General features: G+C 36.4%; 1 protein-coding gene across 4 annotated transcripts in view; it reads left to right on the top strand.

Annotated features, from left to right (window-relative positions):
• LOC101896747 (leucine-rich repeat and fibronectin type-III domain-containing protein 3) overlaps positions 1–22,574 on the top strand; it is a 399,938-nt gene that overhangs the window by 200,199 nt on the left and 177,165 nt on the right. The window lies entirely within an intron of this gene.

Genomic DNA, 22,574 nt, shown 5'->3' with positions numbered 1-22,574 from the left:
ATCCACGTTTGTTGATCCTTAAAAAAATATTCTTAAAAAATACACGTCTATAGGTTCTTGAAAGAATATTCTTTAAAAAATCCACATTTATTGGTCCTTGAAAAAAAAAATATTATTTAAAAAAAAATATTTTATAAATCCACATGGGTCCTTAAAAAATATTCTTTAAAAATCCTGTTGGTCCTTGAAAAAGTATTCTTTAAAGAATCCACGTGTTGTTGGTCCTTGAAAAAAGCTTCAAGTTTATTGGTCTTTGAAAAAAAATATTTAAAAAAAAAACAAGTTTATTGGTCTTTGGAAATAATATTTTTGAAAAAAAATTCAAGTTTATTGTTGCTTGAAAAAATATTAAAAAAAAATCCACGTTTATTGTTCTTTAAAAAAAAAAATATTTTTTAAAAATCCACGTTCTGTTGATCCTTTGAAAAAATATTCTTTAAAAAATCCACGTTTAGAGGTCCTTGAAAAATATTCCGGTCTCTATTTATGTATAAATGGTACATTTTTTTAAGTAGCTTAAAATGATGACCCAATGTTCATTTGTCTTCAAATTTTTAACACCAACGCATTAAACCGGAAAACAGCAACAACGAACCAGCATTTCAAGATCAAAATCAACAAGCTTCAAATTAAGGTGTTCGTTCAAACATGATATTCACAATAAACACGCCAAAAGCTAAAAATAATTAAAAACTGACATGCTAAACTTGTTTCCAGTCAAGAGCAGATAGCCGACTCGAATTTCAGACGGCATTGTTGAAGAAGAAGTGGTCGGTCGGTCGGTCTGCTGGCCAACCACTATAATCATCATCATCAGTATTAGAGAGACATAGATAAACACACACATATATATACACATTAAGCATGGATAATTTATATGCAAAATTTGTACAAATTAAATAACAACAAAAACGACGACTATAAATAACAATAATAATAATAACAAAGAGATCTATAACAAAACATTTTATAAAATTTTATACTTCAACAAGTAATGTGGTGTTAGATGCTGGCAGGGGAGACTATGGGCGAGGAAGCAAAAAATTAGATTTTAGAAGCAAAGAACATTTTTCTGGGGGCGAGAACCCAATTGGTGTCATTAGCCTTAGGAAATTTTGAAATGATACATAGCTATCGTTAGAACCATATTTATGACTTCGCATTGTAGGGTATAGTTGTCACACAAAAAAAATATTGTTTTTATCCCTTTTGTCTCGCCAAATAAATAACAAAAAAAAAAAATTAAATAAATAAATATGTATTTCAATAATGTTTTTGACATTTTAATATTGTTAAATGGCGGATGATTGTTAGACAGCTATTCAAAATTTTATTTTACAATTTACAATTTTTATGAGCAGTGCTACACATTCCCCCATTCACATGACATGACAGGCGGACCGACAGACAGCCAAACAACGTTTGGTTACAAAGAGCAACGACGCTGTTCGTTAAAATTACTCTAATGGCATTTTGTGGACATGCAGACAGAATGACCGACTGTCTGTCTGGTGGCTTAACGTGTTATCTGCACGACTCGAATGTACTACAATACCTGCCGCTTTATATAATTCGCCCCAGACCAAGAACAACAAGTCGCAAAAAAAATTATTTTCTAAAAATTCCAACGAAATGACTAAATGTGTGAGGAGAGTTGCCTAACTGGTTCTTTTTTTTTTAATTAACATTTGGATTTATGGTCATTGTTAAGAGCAAATGGTAAGATGTGTTATACAACAACACAATACAACAAGTGAATACAATAAATGGTAAACAAAAACAAAAAATAAATAGCAAGAATAATAATAAAAACAAATAAACAACGAAATTAATTGGGTGGGGAATTTTTGAAATTAAACAATTTAAGAATCGTGGTTTGGAGGAGTATTTTTTCAACGACCAACATCGTGGATTTTTCAAAGAATATTTTTTCAAAGACCACGAAAACGTGGATTTTCTAAAGAATATTTTTTCGAGGACCAACAGAACGTGGATTTTTTAAAGAATATTTTTTCAAGGACCAAAGAAACGTGGATTTTTTAAAGAATATTTTTTCAAGGACCAAAGGAACGTGGATTTTTTAAAGAATATTTTTTTGAAGGACCAAAGAAACGTGGATTTTTTAAAAAATATTTTTTTGAAGGACCAAAGAAACGTGGATTTTTTAAAAATTATTTTTTTGAAGGACCAAAGAAACGTGGATTTTTTAAAAAATATTTTTTTGAAGGACCAAAGAAACTTGGATTTTTAAAAAAATATTTTTTTCGAGGACTACCAATAAACGTGGATTTTTAATGAATAATAAACGTGGATTTTTAATGAATATTTTTTTTTTCGATTGCCACCAAACGTGGATTTTTTAAAGAATATTTTTTCAAAGACCAAAGAAACGTGGATTTTTTAAAGAATATTTTTTCAAAGACCAAAGAAACGTGGATTTTTTAAAGAATATTTTAAAGAATATTTTTTCAAAGACCAAAGAAACGTGGATTTTTTAAAGAATATTTTTTCAAAGACCAAAGAAACGTGGATTTTTTAAAGAATATTTTAAAGAATATTTTTTCAATGACCAAAGAAACGTGGATTTTTTAAAGAATATTTTAAAGAATATTTTTTCAATGACCAAAGAAACGTGGATTTTTTAAAGAATATTTTTTTGAGGACCAACAGGACGTGGATTTTTTAAAGAATATTTTTTTAAAGGAACAACAAACGTGGATTTTTTAAAGAATATTTTAAAGAATATTTTTTCAATGACCAAAGAAACGTGGATTTTTTAAAGAATATTTTTTTGAGGACCAACAGGACGTGGATTTTTTAAAGAATATTTTTTTAAAGGAACAACAAACGCGGATTTTTTAAAGAATATTTTTTTTCAAGGATCAAAACACATGGATTTTTTAAAAATTTTTTTAAGCACTAACAGACGATCAAACGTTGATTTTCTAAAGATTTTTTCAAGCACCAACAGATGATCAAACGTGGATTTTTTACCTTCAGCCATATGGCCACAACGTGCGTCATCGAAACAGTTTTAGACTCTAGGTCTCTTTGGACCAAATCCATTTCAGGACATTTGGAGTCGATCTAAGGCGTCCGTCTGTCTGGCTGGCTGTTGCGAACGATAACTCTCGAAGGTAGTATCCGATTTACATCATAATATTATAATCAAACTTAGATCGAGTTCGGAGATGGGCAATATCGGTCCACTCCTTCTGGTACCTCCCCCACAAAAGGTCGAAATTTTCAAAGAAAATATTTTACTGCACAGATTTAAATACGATTTCCTAAAGGACTACTGATCATAGAAGAGCACCAACGATTCTGCTATGGTTTTCTGTGAAAGAATTTTACATTTCTTCGGCCCACAAAAAATTTACTGAAGTTTTTCTGTCTATTGACGACCTCTTATATTTACAGAAGTTTTTCTGTCTGTATAAAATTCCTTTGGATTATTAATACACCAATCATTAAATCTCAAAACCAAAAGTGTTAATGCCATCATTTCATCACTTTAACTGACACGTATCATCAGAGAAGAGATAGACAACATTTCAAAGGATTTCAGTCATAACTGATTTTCGAAAATCCTCTTCAGTGGATTTGTTTGCTAAAATCTTTCTCCTGGCTTTTTCCCTCACCCGCCTAAGCAATGTCAACAACATTTCTGTTTGAAATTCGTTTTCCTTTTTTTTTTGTCAGTCAGGCAGACAGAAAGACAGACACTTTGGCAAATCGTTTTCTATCGCTTTTTGCCAAATGGAAGAGCAAATGACATGCACAAAGGGAAACATTTAATTAATAAATAAAATCAATTAGAGGATAAAAAGCTAAGCAAAGGCAACAACAGCAGCAGCAGCAACAGCAAAAACAAAACGAAAAACACAACTTGTTGACTCAAACGATTTATAGCTGCTGCAGTGGCAGCAGCAGCATCAGCAATTCCATTTTTTGGCTTGTGTACACAGAGCGGCGGATCAGGCAGTCAGTCATTCAGTCACTAAGAAGAACATTAAATGATTATTTCAAAATGTCAATCAATCGTTTGAATTACCCTCGCCGCCCTCCAACGCCTCGAACATCCCATCAAACATGTCATCAGCCAGCACTGAGAAATAAAACAGTTTCTCCTCTTCATTTTTGTTTTCGTTGCTTAAAATTGAACGGAAATCGTTACAAGACATACAAACACACACTCACACTGTTACTCACGATTACTAACTACCACTACAAACAAACATCAATCATTTGAGATTACTTACATGACTTGAAACAAGTTGCAGCACTTAATTTCACAAAATATCCTGTGAGACAAAAAAAACGGAAGTGCAAAAAAAGGAACAAAAAGGAGAAGAGAGGAATGAGCAGCCGATTTCCAACGCTTTCCTTCACTGAGCACAGCTTTGTCTCACCTCCCCACCCCGCCATTAGTTTTCCATTCCCTGACAAAATAAATGATTACTTTTTCAATCGACATTGCAAGGAATCGCAGGAGAAACAAATCAATAAAGTCCTTTTTTTGTTGTTGTTCCAGCATGCAAAAACAAAACTGTCAGACAGTTGGAGCACTTAAAACTTAAGTCCAGGGTAATCGATAATGTTGTTATTGCAAATTGCTACAAAGAGGAAGTAATTCATTGAAATGGTTGGGGATGGGAAATGATATGCAAAAGTGGGGAGGGAAAGAAGTGCAATGTATTTTTGCGAGGAATTAGGAAACGAAATTTGAAGGACTAAGTCGTACCTCTAGGTCCGACAGTATATAAAAATAGAAAGGAAAGAGGCCTTTTAAAAATCTTCCACGTATGACAGACCAAGGACTTCTGTCTATGTCCTTCAAAAAATGGACTAAATATTTTTATTTTGGCTCTCTTATATTGGCCAAAGATCCTGAGAAAGTATTTAAGTAGCCGAAGACCTTTTTCAGTTTTTTTTATTTACCGAAGTCTTCTGTCGGCAAAAGACTTTTAAAAGGCATTGAGTTGACAAAATGAAACCTTCATAAAAGGACTTCTTTTGACCGAAATCCTTTAGGTCTTGAGTTGGCCAAATAGCCGACGATCTTTGGAAGGATACTCTTGAAGGTATTATATTTAGCTAAGAAGACCTTTATTAGATTTTTTATTTAACGAAAGCTCGGATGTGGTCTTATATCGGAAGAATAACTTTAGAAAGCATTGAAGTGATGAAAAAAATCTCGAGGATGTATTATAGTTTTCGAATGTCCTCAGAAAGTCTTTTAGTAGCCCCCTAGCCTTTGAAGGTCTTATATTTAACGAAACCTTTTTTAAAAGGACCTGTTTTGACCGAAATCCTATAGGATTTGAGTTGACCAAAGAGCTTTAGAAGATCTTAAGTTGACAGAAAATCGTTAGGAATGTCCGCAATTAGCCGAAGGATCCTTAGAAGGTATTCTATTTAGCAAAGGAGACCCATTTTTTAGGTATTTTATTTAACGAAGGCTCTTATGTGGTCCTCTATCGTGGAAAGACCTTTAAAGGACATTGAGGTAATAAAGACCTCGGGAATGCATTATATTTTTCGAATGTCCGTAGAAAGTCTTCTGGTAGCCCCCTATCTTTTGAAGGTCTTATATTTAACGAAACCCTTATAAAAGGACTTGTTTTGACCGAAATCTCTTAGGTCTTGAGTTGGTAAAAGAGCTTTAGAAGATCTTGAATTGACAAAAAATCGTTAAGAATGTATTCAACTAGCCGACGATCCTTAGAAGGATAGTTTAGAAGGTAGCTAAGAAGACCTTTTTTAGACTTTTTTTTTAAACGATGCGGCTCAGATGTGGTCTCATATCGGAAGAATAACTTGAGAAGGCCTTGAGGTGATAAAAAACCCTGAGGATGTATTATATTTTTCGAATGTCCTTAGTAGTAGAATATTTAGTAGCCCCCTATCTTTTGAAGGTCTTATATTTAACGAAACCTTTATAAAAGGACCTGTTTTGACCGAAATCTCTTAGGTCTTGAGTTTGTCAAAGAGCTTTAGAAGATATTGAGTTGACAGAAAATCATTAAGAATATCTTCAATTAACTGACGATCCTTAGGAAGGTCCTTTAGAAGGTGCTTTTAAAGGACTTCTATTGATCCAAAGATCCTTACAAGCAGAAAGATCCTTATGTAAGCAAAGGCCTGTAGAATGTCTTCTGTTGACTGGAGATCGTTGAAGGTATTCTAAAGGTATTTTTAAAAATGCCTTCTACAATCGGAATTATTTTAGACATGTAAAATAGTATCTGTCGGTTTTACCGACAGATCTTTACCCCCAGCCTTGAGTTATTATTATTCAAACTGTTGACCCTTTTTGGGGGTGGTTCCGAAGCAGTTGGCCAATATTGACCAATTCGTACTTCATCTAATACAGACAAAAATATTGGTATGTGCATAATTTGAAGGAAATCGAACATTCATAAAAAATTTTATGCGAAATCATAAATTCAGATTAATTACATATTCAGATCACATTTCTGGGTACGAAAAATATTTAGATATAGCAGATTGTAAACATGTTTCGCAGGTTGTTTCGCAAGTTATGACAGATAAGAGTATTGGAAATTGCGACCCTTTGTGGGTGAGGTATCAGAAGGGGTTTCACAACATATCTTGCGTTAGCAAAAATATTTCGTTGTGTGAAATTTGAAAAAAGTTGCATGCTTATTTCGAATTCTTTGATCGTTTTGTTTTTCAAAATCTTTAACCCCATTTGGGGGAGGTACCAAAAGAAATGGTGCAATATCTACCATCTTTATAAAAGATCTTGTGTTAATACAAATATTGAGATGTACCAAGTCTGAATGGAATCAAATGTTAATTGTGCGTTTTATATGAGCTCCATGGAAATTCAAAATTTTGACCCTTTGTGGGGGAGGTACCGGAAGGAGTGGACCGATATATTTTATCTTCACTGCAGATCTTTTGTTAGTAGAAATAATGGGGTGTGTGAAATATGAAGAGAACCGGATGCTCAATTCAGCTTTTATAATCGTTTTGGTTATTCAGAACTTTGACTGGGAGGTACCAGAAGGAATGGTCCGATCTCTATCTTCTTTATAACAGATCATGTGTTGATAGAACTGTTGAGATGTGCAAAGTTTGAATGGAATCGGATGTTGATTTCGCGTTTTATGAGCTTCATGGATATTCTAAATGTTGACCTTTGTGGGGGAGGTACCAAAAGAAGTGAACTGATATATTCCATATTCGCACGTGTCCTTGGGTAAGTCAAAATATTGCAAACTGTGTAATTTTGAGACAGTAAGAGTTGTATTTATTCAAAATGTTGATCTCTGTGGGGAAGGTACTTGATGGAGTGGACCGATGTTGTCCATTTTCGCACCTGACCTAGCACTGCTGCAAATATTTGGATTTGTAAAGCTCGAGCAAAATCGGATAAACCTTCCTCTTTCTGTGCAGTAAAAGATTTTTTTTTTTTTTTGAAAAATCCTTTTATCCTGAAGTTACCAGAAGGAGTGGGCCGATATAGCCCATCTCCAAACTGGATCTAAGTTTGATAATAATATTACTATGAACCAAGTTTGAATCAAGTCGGATACTCCCTTCGACAGTTATTGTGCCCACCAGATAGACAGACAGACGGACGGACGCGCATCGCAAGATCGACTTCAAATGTCTTGAAACCGTTATTTCGGTGAGGCACGTTTTGGCCGTAACATATGATATTATATTTTTAAGTCTCTTCAACGTGAATTGTCTAGGGTGCGTTCGTAAGGTATCTCAGGCTTCCCATTGTGGGTTTTCGAGAACATTTTCTTCAGGGACTATCAAATCTCTGTAATCTCTCTCTCCTCCTGAATTTGTAAGAATAAGATTTTTTGCATGTACCTTCAGACCTCCACTTCCAAACTAATTATTATTTGTATTTCTGTCAAATGCGAAAAAACATGTCTTATCTAAACAACCTAGCATCACAACATCATTCATTACAACACCCCGCCACACCCAAGACACACAATCTTAAGTGCCTTTGGATGGATGGAGTACATCAAATTAACACATATTTATTACACAACACCTATCAAATGTTATTCGAATTGATTTGAATCCGCTTCTTCTTCTTCGGAAGGGATTGGCTGGCACTCGAAATCAAACAGAAACAATAAAAACAACATCCACAGCAAAACCCCGAAAATACCAACCCAGGCATTTCTTCCGCAGATGAGTCTCAAATTATTTCTGTAATCAAATCGAGGGAGAGCTATGGCGTTGCGTGTGTGTGTTTGTGCATATGTTCACTTAGCGACATGTGAGTGACGTCGACATGGGTGGGTACATCCATACGCACTTAAATGTGGCTTGAAAAATATATCAATATTAGCAAAGCAAAGAAACGCTAAGCGGAATAGATGGATACGACGCGCCGTAGCTAAGGTGTTAAACACCCATACCATACCATACTCCCACCCAATTCGCACTTTATATCTAAATATGCAAACATAGCAAAGCTGCTGATGATGCTGATGAAGATGATGTATCTGAATGTTGGAGCATTTCGCATAACGTCAGCACTCATTCTCCCATTTCTCGATACACCCAGTATCGCATCGCTCATTCATATGGGAGCCCATTATGCGGTAATCACCACCATTAACACCAATAACAACTACAATCTCCATTTCCATCTACATCATCTTCATCATCATTTAAGATTAGCTAATGTTCATTCGTTGTTTGCTGTCATTTTCGTTAAGTTTCCAAAAGCTTGTATTTAGGTTCTTCTCCACTCCGCCCATACTCTTGGCATGATGGATTATTGGAAGGAGAGGGCATTCAAAGTCATTTAACGTAGTGCCAAAATGTGAAGGAAGAAAATGTTGGCGAATTTAGTTTGGGAGTTACAGATTAATTGGTTCTAGGGAGAATGTCCAAGGTCTGCGGCCAAAATATTTGCGTGCCCAAGGCTTTAGTACACCCTCCAGAATATTTTCGCAATAATATTCGGCATTTATTCTGATGACACGGTCGATTAATACGAGCGAATAGCGACCACCGGTTGTTATGGCGGACCCACACCACCACCATGGCCGGCGCTTGAGTTCTGGTGGTCAACCGAAGGTGCACGCTTTCAGCTGACCTCTCTGGCAAAACCAAATTTTCGAACCATTTCTGCTGATGTTGCCGAATAACTTTTTTTTTCTGGAAAATTCTCACCATTCTCCGGCAACTCCCTACAAAAGTTCGAAATTTAAAAAAAAAGGAAAAAAAGGGAAAGGAAAAGGAGAACCCGATTTTGCTTCAACTTTACGAATCCTTATATTTGCATCACTGTTAGGATAGGTTACCCGCAAAGGGTCAAATTTTTGAATAATTATAACTCTTTTGAAATGTGATGTAAGAGTCCGATTATCTCCAAATTACACACATAACAATATTATTATTAGCTCAAGGTCTGGTGTGAGAATTGAATGTATTGGTCTACTACTTCGGGTACTTCCCCCACAAAGGGTCAAAGTTTAGAATATCCGAGTATCCGAACGCAAAATTAACATCCGATTTCATTCAGATTTGGTACATCTCAATATTTCCATCAACAAAAAATCTGACGATTTCTTCTGGTACTTCCCCCACAAAGAGTCAAAGTTTCGAATAATCAAAATGATAATAAAATCCCAAATAAGCATCCAGTTCTGTTCAATACACACACATCACAATTTTTTTATTATCTCCAGGACTGGTGTGAAGATGAATTATATCGGTCCACTCCTTTTGGTACCTTCCCCACAAAGGGTCAAAATTTTGAATATCCATGAAGTTCATAAAACGCGAAATTAACGTCTGATTCCATTCAGACTTGGCCCATCTCAACATTTCTATCAACACAAGATCTGTTATGAAGATGTTGGAGATTGGACCATTCCTTCTTGTACTGCCCCCACAAAGGGTTAAAGTTTTGAATAACCAAAACGATCATAAAATCTGAAGTAATCGTCCGGTTCTCCTTATCCTACTATTTTTACTAATACTAGATCTGATATGATAGATGGACGAGCTTAGAGTGAGAATACTCTTAGAACGAGCTGTAAGAGAGGCTAATTTTGGCTGCGACCTGAGGAAACTAAAATTTAGAAGATCTCTCAAGAGAGCCTCAAAGAAGAGCTCCGAAGGGAGTCTTTTTTATAGACGAGCTCTGAAAGAGAGCCTATGCTCACTGACGAGGTCTTAATCAAAGAGCCTAATCATGAGATCTGAAGTTTTTCTATTTCTAAGGACAAGTTCTGAGGAAAGTGATTCCCTAGACAAACTCCAATGGACTATGAAGGTTGTCTAAAAGAATATTCAATGCCCATCGTAAGTCTTGGTAAGTCTGAGTTTCATGGAAAACCTCTGAGTTTGTCTATTTTTCTAGACATTTTCCGAATGATATTACTTTCTTAAAACCAACTTAGAGATTTGATTTTCATGGACGAGCTCCCAAAAAGTCCAACTCAAAGGCAGCATATTATCATATACGGGCTTTGAGTACTCTCTTCTCTCATAGACGAGCTCTCAGGCAGTCTATTCTCTCATAGATGAGCTTTGAGTACCATAGACGATCTTTGTGGCGATTATTTCCGCCCTAGACGAGCTCTATTTTTATAGACCAGCTCTGAAGGAGGCGATTTCATAAACCAGCTCTGAGATGCTATAGACGAGCTCTGAGGGAGACTTTTTTCACCATAGACGAAGTTTGTGGGAATCTACTTCCATAAACCAGATCTGTAGGATTTTATGCCCCCCAAAGACTAGCTTTGAAGAAGTTAATTTTTCTATATACAAGCTCTGAGGGGGTGTATTCTCTCATATACGGGCTTTGAGTACTCTATTCTCCCATAGACGAGTTCTCAGGGAGTCTATCCTCTCATAGATGAGCTTTGAGTAGACTATTCTACAATAGACAAGCTTTGTGGAGATTATTCTCCCCTAGACGAGCTCTATTTTTATAGACCAACTCTGAAGGAGGTGATTTCATAAACCAGCTCTTAGATCCTATAGACGAGCTCTGAAGGAGACTTTTACCATAGACGAGGTTTGTGGAAATCTACTTCCATAAACCAGATCTGTAGGATTTTATTCCTCCAAAGACTAGCTTTGAAGGAGTTAATTTTTCTATATACAAGCTCTGAAGGAGTGTATTCTCTCATATACGGGCTTTGAGTACTCTATTTTCTCAGAGACGATCTCTCAGGGAGTCCATTCTCTCATAGATGAGCTTTGAGTAGACTTTTCTACTATAGACGAGCTTTGTGGAGATTATTCTCCCCTAGACGAGCTCTATTTTTGTAGACCAGCTCTGAAGGTGGCGATTTCATAAACCAGCTCTGAGATCCTATAGACGAACTATGAGGGAGACTTTTTTACCATAGACGAAGTTTGTGGGAATCTACAGCCAAAAACCAGATCTGTAGGATTTTATTCTCTCAAAGACGAGCTTTGAAGGAGTTACTTTTTCTATATACAAGTTCTAAAGGAGTGTATTCTCTCATATACGGGCTTTGAGTACTCTATTCTCCCATAGACGAGCTCTGAGGGAGTCTATTCTCTCATAGATGAGCTTTGAGTAGACTACTCTACAATAGACAAGCTTTGTGGAGATTATTATCCCCTAGACGAGCTCTACAGTAGTCTATTCTCCCATATACGGGCTATAAGGCAGTAAGTTTTCCCGTAGACCAGCTATGAGGGAGTATATTTCCATAAACAAGCGTATTTTCTCATAAATGAAATCTGAGGGAGTCTATTCTCTCATACACGAGCTTTGAGTAGAATATCCTCCCATAGACGAGCTTTGAGTAGACTATTCTCCCATAGATAAGCTATGAGGGAGTATATTTTCGCATAGACGAGCTCTGGAGGAGACTATTCCCATAGATCAGCTCTGAGGGAGTGTATTCTCTCATAGGCAAGCTCTGAGGTAGTCTATTCTCCCACAGACGAGATCTGAGGCAGTCTCTTCTTCCACATACGAGCTCTGAGAGAGAGAGTGTATTCTCTCATATACGAGCTCTAATGGAGTCTATTCTCCCATAGACGAGTTTTTAAGTTGTCTATTGTCCGACGAGCTTTGGGGACTATATTCTCTCCTAGACGAGCTCTGTGGCAGTCTCTTCTCCCAGATAAGAGCTCTGAGAAAATCTATTCCCATAGACCAGCTATGAGGCAGTCTTTTTCTATAGACAAGCTATGAATGTTGTCTTTCCATAGACGATAGAATCCTATCTTCATAAAGGAGCCGGTATTTCTTATCTTTTGTAAGGCATGTTCAATTTTCATAGGTGATCTCTGGGAGACCATGGAAACGAGCTCTGAACGAGTATATTGCTCTCTCAGTGGAGTCTACTCTCATCGGCGAGCTCAGAGAGTGCCGTTTATCTTAGAAAGCGGGTTTTTAAATACACGTTGTGATGTTATTTTTTTAATTGGGTCTGAGGAGGGCTTTCTTTATACACAAGCTGTGAAAGAAACCTCTTTCAATGGACGACAGCAGATTTCAAATATTTTTACTAGATAATCCCATATTTCATGTTAGCTATTCTCGTTCAGTTTAATATTGAGAGTCATAAGCTAACTTCTCAAAGATAAGTTATCACAAAATTCCAAAAATACTCTTGTCTGGTAGAAGAAATTACTCAAATAGTTTAGAAATTACTCAAATAGTTTATGAGTATGACCTCCAAATCAACCATATTTAACATGGCGGTTCCTTTTGCAGATTTTAGTATTTTCCCTATTTGAAACCTCAAAATTCGCATGACGGAAAAGAAGTATCCATTCACCCACCATTAGTTTCGGAGAATTGCTTAAACTTTTCAATCATTCGACTAATTGACCAAATATCCAATAATTACTACCGTATTTGTTGCGGATTTATGCTGTATTTGTTTTTGTATTTTTTTCTTAATTTTGGTATTTTTGCCATGACCAAAAACCAATTGAAAGTCATTTAAAACAAAACTGCATCGGAGTTGACCAAATTTGAAAATTGTCCAAAATAACTGCTAACGCACAACATATTCGGTTATGTCACTAACATAAATTATGGCTGCAATCATTTGCTGAAACTGAAGTGGAGACATGTCATGGGAAGTGGTCGGTTGGATGGTTGGTTGGGCAGTCAGTCGATAGTCATTAAATCAAACCAAATTAAGGCATTTTAGCTAAATTAAGATATCAACCACAGCAGATACGGGGAAAATGAAGAGAATGCATTCAGTCATTGCTGAATTTGGAGGTAGTTAGGAACACCGCCCACTGTTAAGTTTGTTAATTTCTGATAAAATATCCAATTTGAAGGTAAGCCATTCTAAATGCAGAAAAGTCAATCATTTGATACCACATCGCACGCACAACTCCTACTGCCATGTGGAGCAAGTTTTTTTTTTTCTAAACCAACAAAATCCATGACTAATAATTCCAAAGATAATCATTTTAAATATCCATAATTCTTGTTTCGATTTCTAATTTTTTTCGTTCTCCCCACATGCAATTCTGTCTGTCTGTCTTTCGTTCGACCGCATAAATTGTATGAAAAACTTTTACATATGCTTTGTTGCTGCTGCTGGTTTTGTTTATTTATTTGTTTGTCTGTGTGTGGTGACTTTTTGTTGTTCACCTTCTACTCTATGACTCCGGCAAATTTTTGTAGTTCCTGCTCAGGTATGAAAAGTTTTTCTTTGCCGAACAATTATATGCTTAAGTTTTTCAAAAAGTTGTAAAAATTATCCAAAACTTGCCGAACTGAGTTCAAACTGAGTGTAAAGGGAGAGAGATAGAGGGAGAGAGAGAGAGAGAGAGAGAGGAAAAAGAGAAGACAGTGGCTCAAAGGGCGGTTTTATATAAACAAATACCTGATGTTGTCACAGAGAGCTCTGAATGGAGTCCATTTCGAGCTTGGAAGGAATTAGATTTATATATATGAGTTTTAGAGTATTATCATTATTGTATAGAAAAGCTTTAAAGGGAGCCCAAGAATGTACGAGACAATACACTCTCCAAAAAAAAGCTTTTGAAGGAATTTTATTTTAAATAGACAAGCACTAAAGGTCGCCTATTGCAAGCTGTGAAGGGGACAATTTCTATAGATGCACTTCGGAGCGAGTCTACTTTCAATGGCTGGAGCTTTGCAAGCTGTTAATAGAGTCAACTTTTTAAGACGAGCTTTGAAAGGGCTGTTCTTCCACAGTAGAGCTTTTAAGAGAGGCTACATCTAAAGAAAAGCTTTGAAGAAAGAGCTAATAAAAAAGTCCTTTTGTGGAGCTTTGAAGAAAGTCTATTTGTGTAGATGATCTTTGATACCAGTCTTCTTCTCTAGTAGAGCTTTGGAAAGGGTACAGCTCCGAAAAATGGTTTAAAGAAGGTTTGTATTCATTAGGCGACCTGTAACAATAGTCTCTTTGAGAAGCTTTGAAAAAAGTCTATTGAAGTACATTGAAAGTAAAGACGTGTTCCGTAGGGAGTCTTTTATTGGAATAGTCCTTATTGAAGTATATTTTCAGTAAATGTGCTTTTAAGGGATTCCTTTTACAATGGGCGAGCTTTTAAGGTGTCTGTTTAATAGATGAGCTTTAATGGTACTCTTATACTTTATAGACGAATTTTTAGAGGAGTCTATTTTCGAAACATGAGCTTTGAAGGGAGCTAATTTTTGAATGAAGAGCTTTCTATTTTAATGAACTAGCTGTAAAGGAGGGAGTCCGTTTTCCCATAGACCAGCTATGAGGGAGTATATTTCCATAAACAAGCTCCGAGGGAGTGTATTTTCCCATAAACGAGAACTGAGGGAGTCTATTCTCTCATGGGCAAGCTCTGAGGGAGTGTATTCTCTCATACACGAGCTTTGAGTAGAATATTCTCCCATAGACGAGCTTTGAGTGGACTATTCTCACATAGACGAGCTTTGTGGAGACTATTCTCCGATGAGTTTTGAGGACTCTATTCTCCCATAGACAAACTCTAAGGCAGTTTCTTCTCCCAGATACGAGTTCTGGGGAAATAGATTCCCCCCATAGACCAGGAAGTATACTTCAGGCAGTCTATTTCTAAAGACAAGCTCTGAATGTTGTCTTTCCGTAGACGAAAGAATCCTATTTTCATAAAGGAGCCGGGATTTCTTATCTTGTATAAGGGATATTTATTTTTATAGGCGGGCTCTGAGGAAGTCAATTTTCATAGGTGATCTCTGGGAGACCATAGAAACGAGTTCTGAACTAGCATATTTCTCTTTCAGTGGGACTACTTTCATCGATGAGCTCAGAGGGGGCCATTTGAAGTCTATTTTAGTAGAGGGGCTTTGAAGGAGTCTATTTAAAAAAAAAAGCTTTCGAAGAGAGTCTACTTCCAATAGACGAGGGAGTGAAAGGAGTCTATAGACGAGCTTTGAACGGAGTCTAAGTTCAATAGTTGGACTTTGAAGGAAGTATATTTTCAATCGACGAGCTTTAAGGGGGCTCCAGTTTCATTAAAGGAGCTTCGCAGCGAATTTATTATCAAAAGACGAGCTATGATGGGAGTCTATGTTCAAAAGACAAGCTTTGAATGGAACTTGTGTAGACGAGCTTTGAAGAGAGTATATTTCTATAGAAGACCTTTCAATGACTTCTATTTTCAATCGGTAAGTTTCGGAGGAGTTTTTTTTTTTCTATAGAAGAGCTTTGAACATAATTTACTTCTATAGATGAGATTTAGATACCATCTTCAATAGACAAGTTTTGATGGGACAAATTTTCAATAGATCAGATTTAAAATGTAGTATTCAATCAATTGACCAGCACCAAAGCTAGTTTTTTTCTATAGACGAACTTATGCAAGAATTTATATCAATTGACGAGCTTTTTAATAGACAAACTTTAGAAGAAGTATTTTCTCATTGTACGATCTTTGAAGGAAGTATTCCTTAGTTGACCCATTTTCGAAGAAGTTTTTTTTCAATAGAAGAGCTTTAACGAACTATTTCTTCTATTGAAAAGCTTTGAAAGGAGTCTACTTTCAGTCGACTAGCATCGAAGGGAGTCTATTTTCAATACATGAACCTTGAAGAGAGGTTATTATTAAAAAAGAGGCTTTAAAGACAGTAGTCTTTCGGTGTGCAAGTTTCAAAGAAAGTCTTCAAAGTTTATTTCTAGGACGAGCTTTCACTAGTCTCTGCTTCTATTAAAGAGCTTTTTCAGTAGACAAGTTTTTAAGGGGAGTCTATAAAGAAGCTCCAAAGGGAGTATATTTTTATACCCTCAGTCATATGGCTAGAGGACGTGCCTAGTCGAAATAACGGTTTTAGAGCTTATGTCTCTTTGGACCAAATCCGTTTCAGGACATTTGGAGTCGATCTTGCGATGTCCGTCCGTCTGTCTGCCTGGCTGGCTAGTGGGCACGATAACCCTCAAAGGGAGTGTCCGATTTGGTCCAAACTTGATACATCGTAATATTTTTGTCAAACTTAGATCGAGTTCGGAGATGGGCAATATCGGTCCACTCCTTCTGTTACCTCCCCCACAAAAGGTCAAGATTTTCACAGACAATAATTGTCCGTATAAAACAAGAAAGGATAATTCGATTTTTCTCCAACTTTGCAAATCCTAATATTTGCGTCAATTCTAGTTCAGGTGTGAGAATGGACAATATCGGTCCACTTCATCAAGTACCTCCCCCACAAAGGGTCAAAATTTTGAATAATTACAACTCTCATAAAATGTGATGTAAGAGTCCGATTGTCTTCGAATTTCACACATCCCGATATTTATATTAACCCAAGGTCTGGTATTAAGATGGAATATATCGGTCCACTCCTTCCGGTACCTCCCCCACAAAAGGTCGAAATTTTGAATATCCATTAAGCTCATAAAACGCGAAATTAATATCGGAATCCATTTAGACTTGGCACATTTGAATATTTCTAACACAGGATCTGTTAAAAAACGGTAGAGATCGGACCATTCCTTCTGTTACCTCCCCCACAGAGGTCAAAGTTTTGAATAACCAAAACGTTTATGAAATCCGAAATAAGCATCAGGTTCTTTTTATATTTCAAACATCCCATTATTTCCACTAAGAAAAGATCCGTTGTGTAGATGGTATTTATCGGTCCACTCCTTCTGGTACTTCCCCCACAAAGGCTAAAAATATTGAATATCCATGAAGCTCATAAAAAGCGAGAAATCCGATTCCATTCAAGACTTGGTAAATCCCAATATTTCCATCAACACAACACAAAGTCCAAACCTGGCACGTCGTAATATTTATGTCATATTTATTTAGGTCCGATTCGAAATGGGTAATATTGGCCCATTCCTTCGGAACCAACTGCATAAGGGGTTAAACATTTGAATAATCGAACAATGGCTGAGAGTATACAACTGTCAGCAAACCGACTGATACTTTTTACTTTGTTTTTTGTTATTTTATTTTTCATAGAAAAAGCTCTGAAGGAAGTTAAATTCTGTAGAGGACCTATTTCTATAGGTGAGTTTTCTAAGAAATTATTTCATTTGTACAACTTGGTATGAAGCCTACAGACATGCCTTTGAAGGTGTCTATTTTATAAATAAATGGTGAGAGGTAGCTATTTATAGAGGATCTATGTTCCATAGATAAGCTTTAAATTAAGCGAGTCTCTCTTAAGTAAAGCTCGAAAGGAGTTCTCCTGTTATAAATAAGCTTTGAAGAGAGTTACTCATTTTAGAAGAGTTTTTAAGGAAGCTCTAAATAAAGTCGATTTTTAGAAGAATTTTAATAAAAGCTTAAGGGGATTCTGTTACTATCACAGCTTTGAAAGGGTTCTATTTCCATATCGAGCGTTGAGGGAGCCAATTTCCTTTAAAGGCACTTTAAGCCTATTTTCAAAATAAAGGCTCTGCTTTTAGACTTTTTTATCTAATGATAGGGAAGTCTAACCACTGTGTAATACAATTTAACAATTCCACCTCTTTTCCCCTAAATTACGTGCACTCTCTAAAGAGTTGTTGCCGTTGTTGTTTTTGTTTTTGTTTTTGTTGTTGTTTTTTCCTTTCTTTATAAATATAATTTCATAAAACTCTATTAGGACATAAACTTATGTTGTGTAACTTGTCTATGTTGCTGTTGCTTTTATTCACTGGGCCCCTCTCCCCTTCTCTTTTATTTTCTCTCCATTGCAGCCAAATGCAATGAAAGGAAAACCCCAGATAAAGATACCCAACTCAATGGCAAACTTAAGAAACGGAAGAAATGAACATTTTTCAAAGCGACAAAAACTTATTCTAAATTGCAACAAAAGAGAATTGAGAGAAGTGGTTAAAAAGGGGGAGAGGGAGGAAGTGGGCGAGGGGGGCAGCATAAAATATCTGTTGCGAATTAAAGCGAGAAATTGCATTCAGTTTCATTCAAAAGTTTAACTCTCTGAGTACTTGAATACAAATATGAAGATGACGAAGGAGAAGGAGAAGGAGAAGGGGAGTCGGAGGTACAAGCAGAACTTTACGCACTTGTAAAACTGTGTAAATCACATGAAATAAGATTAAGCACGGACACAGTCTCAAAATTTATACCCTTCCCTTCCCTACCCTCCACTCCCCTCCTCCCTCTTAATATATGAGCACCATTTACCTGCATTTTCTGCTCCTCAACAGATTTTTTAATATTCATTGAGGCAATGAAAAGTTTTCTGAGCCCAACACCCGCACACACATACGTGTTTTTCGCATGTTTGTGTCTTTGTCTTTGTGTGAGTGTGTGTGTTTGAGAATGCGTATGTAATTGCATTGCATATGCATGAATATTTGTTTGTAAATATGCCCGAGTATTTAAGTTTATCATCATCATCATCGTCGTCGTTGCACTCAAGGTAAGTGGAGGCATCTCCTCCACTACAGCCGGTAGGTAGGTGGCTCTTGCATTTAATTTATGTTTCTTAGCTATCTCATCAGAGTTGAAAAGCAAGAACAAAAAAACAACAACGCAAAACAAGTTAAAAGGTAGTAGTCGGTTGTGCCGACAGATGTATACCCTCGGCCAATGTTCGATTATTTATATATAGTTTTGACTTCTGTTAGGATAATTCAGATTGATGACCTTCTGTGGAGTGGGTACCGGAGGAATGGGTCAATATTGTCCATTTCGTATGGGACCTAAATAAATATTATATAAATATTGCGACGTGCCAGATTTTGGACTACCTTCATGAGATATGTAATAATTTTTAGAAAATGTTGAAATGTGCGTGAGGTCCTAGATATAGTCGACCGATGTATTCAATTTTTACACTTCATCTAATACAGAAAAAAATATTGGTATGGGTAAAATTGCAGGAAAATCGAACAATTATATCCAATTTTATGCGGAACCATAAATTCCATATTCATCTCAGGTTTCTGGATGAGAGAAATATTTAGATATAGCAGGTTGTAAAGAATCGCTGAGTTCTTTCGCAAGTTATGACAGATAAAATATTGAAAATCCCTTGTGACCTTTTGTGGGTGAGGTATCAGAAGGGGTTCGCATTTATCTATCATCTTCACAACAGATCTTGTGTTAGGAAAAATTTACAAAACATACAAATGTGTGAAATTTGAAGAGAATCATATTCTTATTTAGCTTTCTTTCAGCGTCCTATGTGGGAGAGGTACCAGGTCCGATTTCTTCTTTCATCTTTATGACATATTTTCTATTGATAGAAATATTGAGATGTGCCAAGTCTGAATGGTATCGGATGTTAATTTTGCGTTTTATGACCTTCATGGATTTTCCAAATTGTGGGCCTCTGTGTATGAGGTACCAGATGGAGTGGACAGTTATATTCCATCTTCACACCAGACCTTTGTCTACTAAAATTATTGTTATGTGTGTAGTTTGAAGACAATCGGATTCTTACATCACATTTTATATGAGTTATAATTTTTCAAAAATTTGACCCTTTATGGGGGAGGTACCAGAAGGGGTTCGCAGATATATATCATCTTCACAAGAGATTGTTTGGATGTGTGAAATTTGAAGAGAGCCGGATGCTTATTTCGGATTTTATGATCGTTGTGGTTATTCATAACTTTGTTAGGGAGGTACCAGAAAAAATGGTCCGATCTCTACCATCTTTATGACATATCTTGTGTTGATGGAAATATTGAGATGTACCAAGTCTGATGGAATCGGATGTTAATTTCGCATTTTATAACCTTCACCGATTTTCAAAATTTTGACCCTTTATTGAGGAGGTACCAGAAGGATTGGACCGATATATCCCATCTTCACAGCAGATCTTGTTTTAGTAGAAATATTGGGTTGTGAGAAATATGAAGAGAGCCGGATGCTTATTTCGAATTTTTTGGTTATTCAAAACTTTGACCCTTTGTGGGGGAGTTACCAGAAGAAAAGGTCGGATCTCTACCATTTTTATTACAGATCTAGTGTTGGTAAAAATATTGAGATGTGCCAAGTCTGAATGGAATCGGATACTAATTTCGTGTTTTATGAGCTTCATGGATATTCAAAAAATCATTGATATCCCCCTTTGTGGGGGAGGTACCAGAAGGAGTAGACCGATATCTACCATCTTTATTACAGATCTTGTTTTTTTATAGAAATTTTTAGATCTACTAAGTCTGAATGAAATTGGATGTTCGTTTCTCGTTTTATGAGTTTTATGGGTATTTAAAATGTTGACCCTTTGTTGGGGAGGTACCAGAAGGAATGGATCGATATCCCATCTTCACAGTATATCTTGTGTTAGTAGAAATATTGGGAAGTTTGAAATATGAAGAGAGCCGGATGCTTATTTCGGATTTTATGATCGTTTTGGTTATTCAAAACTTTGACCCTTTGTGTGGGAGGTACCAGAAAGAATGGTCCGATCTCTACCATTTTTATAACAGATCTAGTGTTGGTAAAAATATTGAGATATGCCAAGTCTGAATGGAATCGAATACTAATTTCGTGTTTAAGAGCTTCATGGATATTTAAAATTTCATGGATATCATCCCCCTTTGTGGGGGAGGTACTAGAAGGAGTAGACCGATCTCTACCATCTTTATAACAGATCTTGGTTTGATAGAAATTTTATGATATACCAAACCTGAATGGAATTGGATGTTCGTTTCTCGTTTTATGAGTTTTATGGGTATTTAAAATGTTGACCTTTGGGTGGGAGGTACCAGAAGTAGTGGATCGATATATCCCATCTTCGCGCCAGACCTTGGGTTAATAATAATATTGTGATGTGTGTAATATGAAGACAATCGGATGCTTATTTTGGATTTTATGATCGTTTTGGTTATTCAAAACTTTAACCCTTAGTGGAAGAGGCACTAGAAGGAATGGTCCGATCTCTACCATTTTTATAACATATCTTGTGTTGATGGAAATATTGAGATGTACCAAGTCTGAACGGAATCGGACGTTTTATGAGCTTTCATGGATATTCAAAAATTTGACCCTTTAAGGGGGAGGTACCAGAAGGAGTGGATCGATATATCCCATCTTCAGAACAGATCTTTGGGTTAGTAAAAATATTGTGATGTGTGCAAATTTAAGACAATCGGACTCTTATTTGACATTTTAGAGGAAGTTTAATTATTCCAAACTTTGACCCTTTGTGTGGGAAGTACTTGATAGAGTGGACCGATATGGTACATTTTCGCACTTGACCTAACACTCACAAAAAAAAAAAAAATGAGATTTGCGAAGTTTGCACAAAATCAAATGATACTTTCACTTTCTATGAGGTAAATAATTTTTTTTTTTTTTGAAAATGTTGATCTTTTGTGGGAGAAGTGCCAGAAGGAGTGGACCGATATTGTCCATCTCCAACCTCGATCTAAGATTGATAATAATTTTACCATGTACCAAGTTGGAACCAAAATCGGATACTCCCTTCGAGAGTCATCGTGCGCATCAACCAGACAGGAAGACGGTCGGCCGGCATCGCTGAATCGTCTCCAAATGTCCTGATTGGTCCAAAGGGACTTAGGGTCTAAAACCTATATTCTGATGAGGTACGGTTTGGCCATATAAAGTGATATATACCTTCTGTAGCCTTATGGCTGAGGGTACAATAAGGACTGATGAATGATAATGGAAAAGGCATAGGTCTGATACCCTACATCAGTATTCGTTGAGGTCTTAAGTATATTGGCCCATATTCCTAGGTAAAGAAGACTATGGCATCATTTAAAATATCTGGCCTAGATTATTTATCACACAGAAAAAATAACCTGAAAACGATGTCCCGTAGAACTAGACACTGTAATGGGCTTGTCTACAGGAATTGACTTCTCTCTGGGGTAGTTTCTTCAAATATACTCCCTTCTAATCTTGACCTCCCCCCACAATTGTCTATGGAATCAGGCGGCCTCGAAAGCTCGCCGAAAGAAAAGGACTCCCTTGTTTAAAGAAATAGACAGCTACCAGGACTCAACCAAAGGCTTCTTCAAAGAGTTTTGTCTCCTTTCAGGGGGCTTCAGGGACCGACCTTAAAATATAAATTTTCCCCCTCCATCTGCGTCTATACCAAAATATTTCGAAATCTCTGAAAATCTTTCATCCCAAGGCTTCTTCTATGAATTTTGACTCCCTTCGGGGGCTAACCTTAAAATAGAGATTATCTCCCT

This window comes from Musca domestica, unplaced genomic scaffold (genome assembly GCF_030504385.1).
Source record: "Musca domestica strain aabys unplaced genomic scaffold, Musca_domestica.polishedcontigs.V.1.1 26, whole genome shotgun sequence".
NCBI classification, from domain to species: Eukaryota; Metazoa; Arthropoda; class Insecta; order Diptera; family Muscidae; genus Musca; species Musca domestica.
This window is presented reverse-complemented; position numbering and strand designations above follow the sequence as displayed.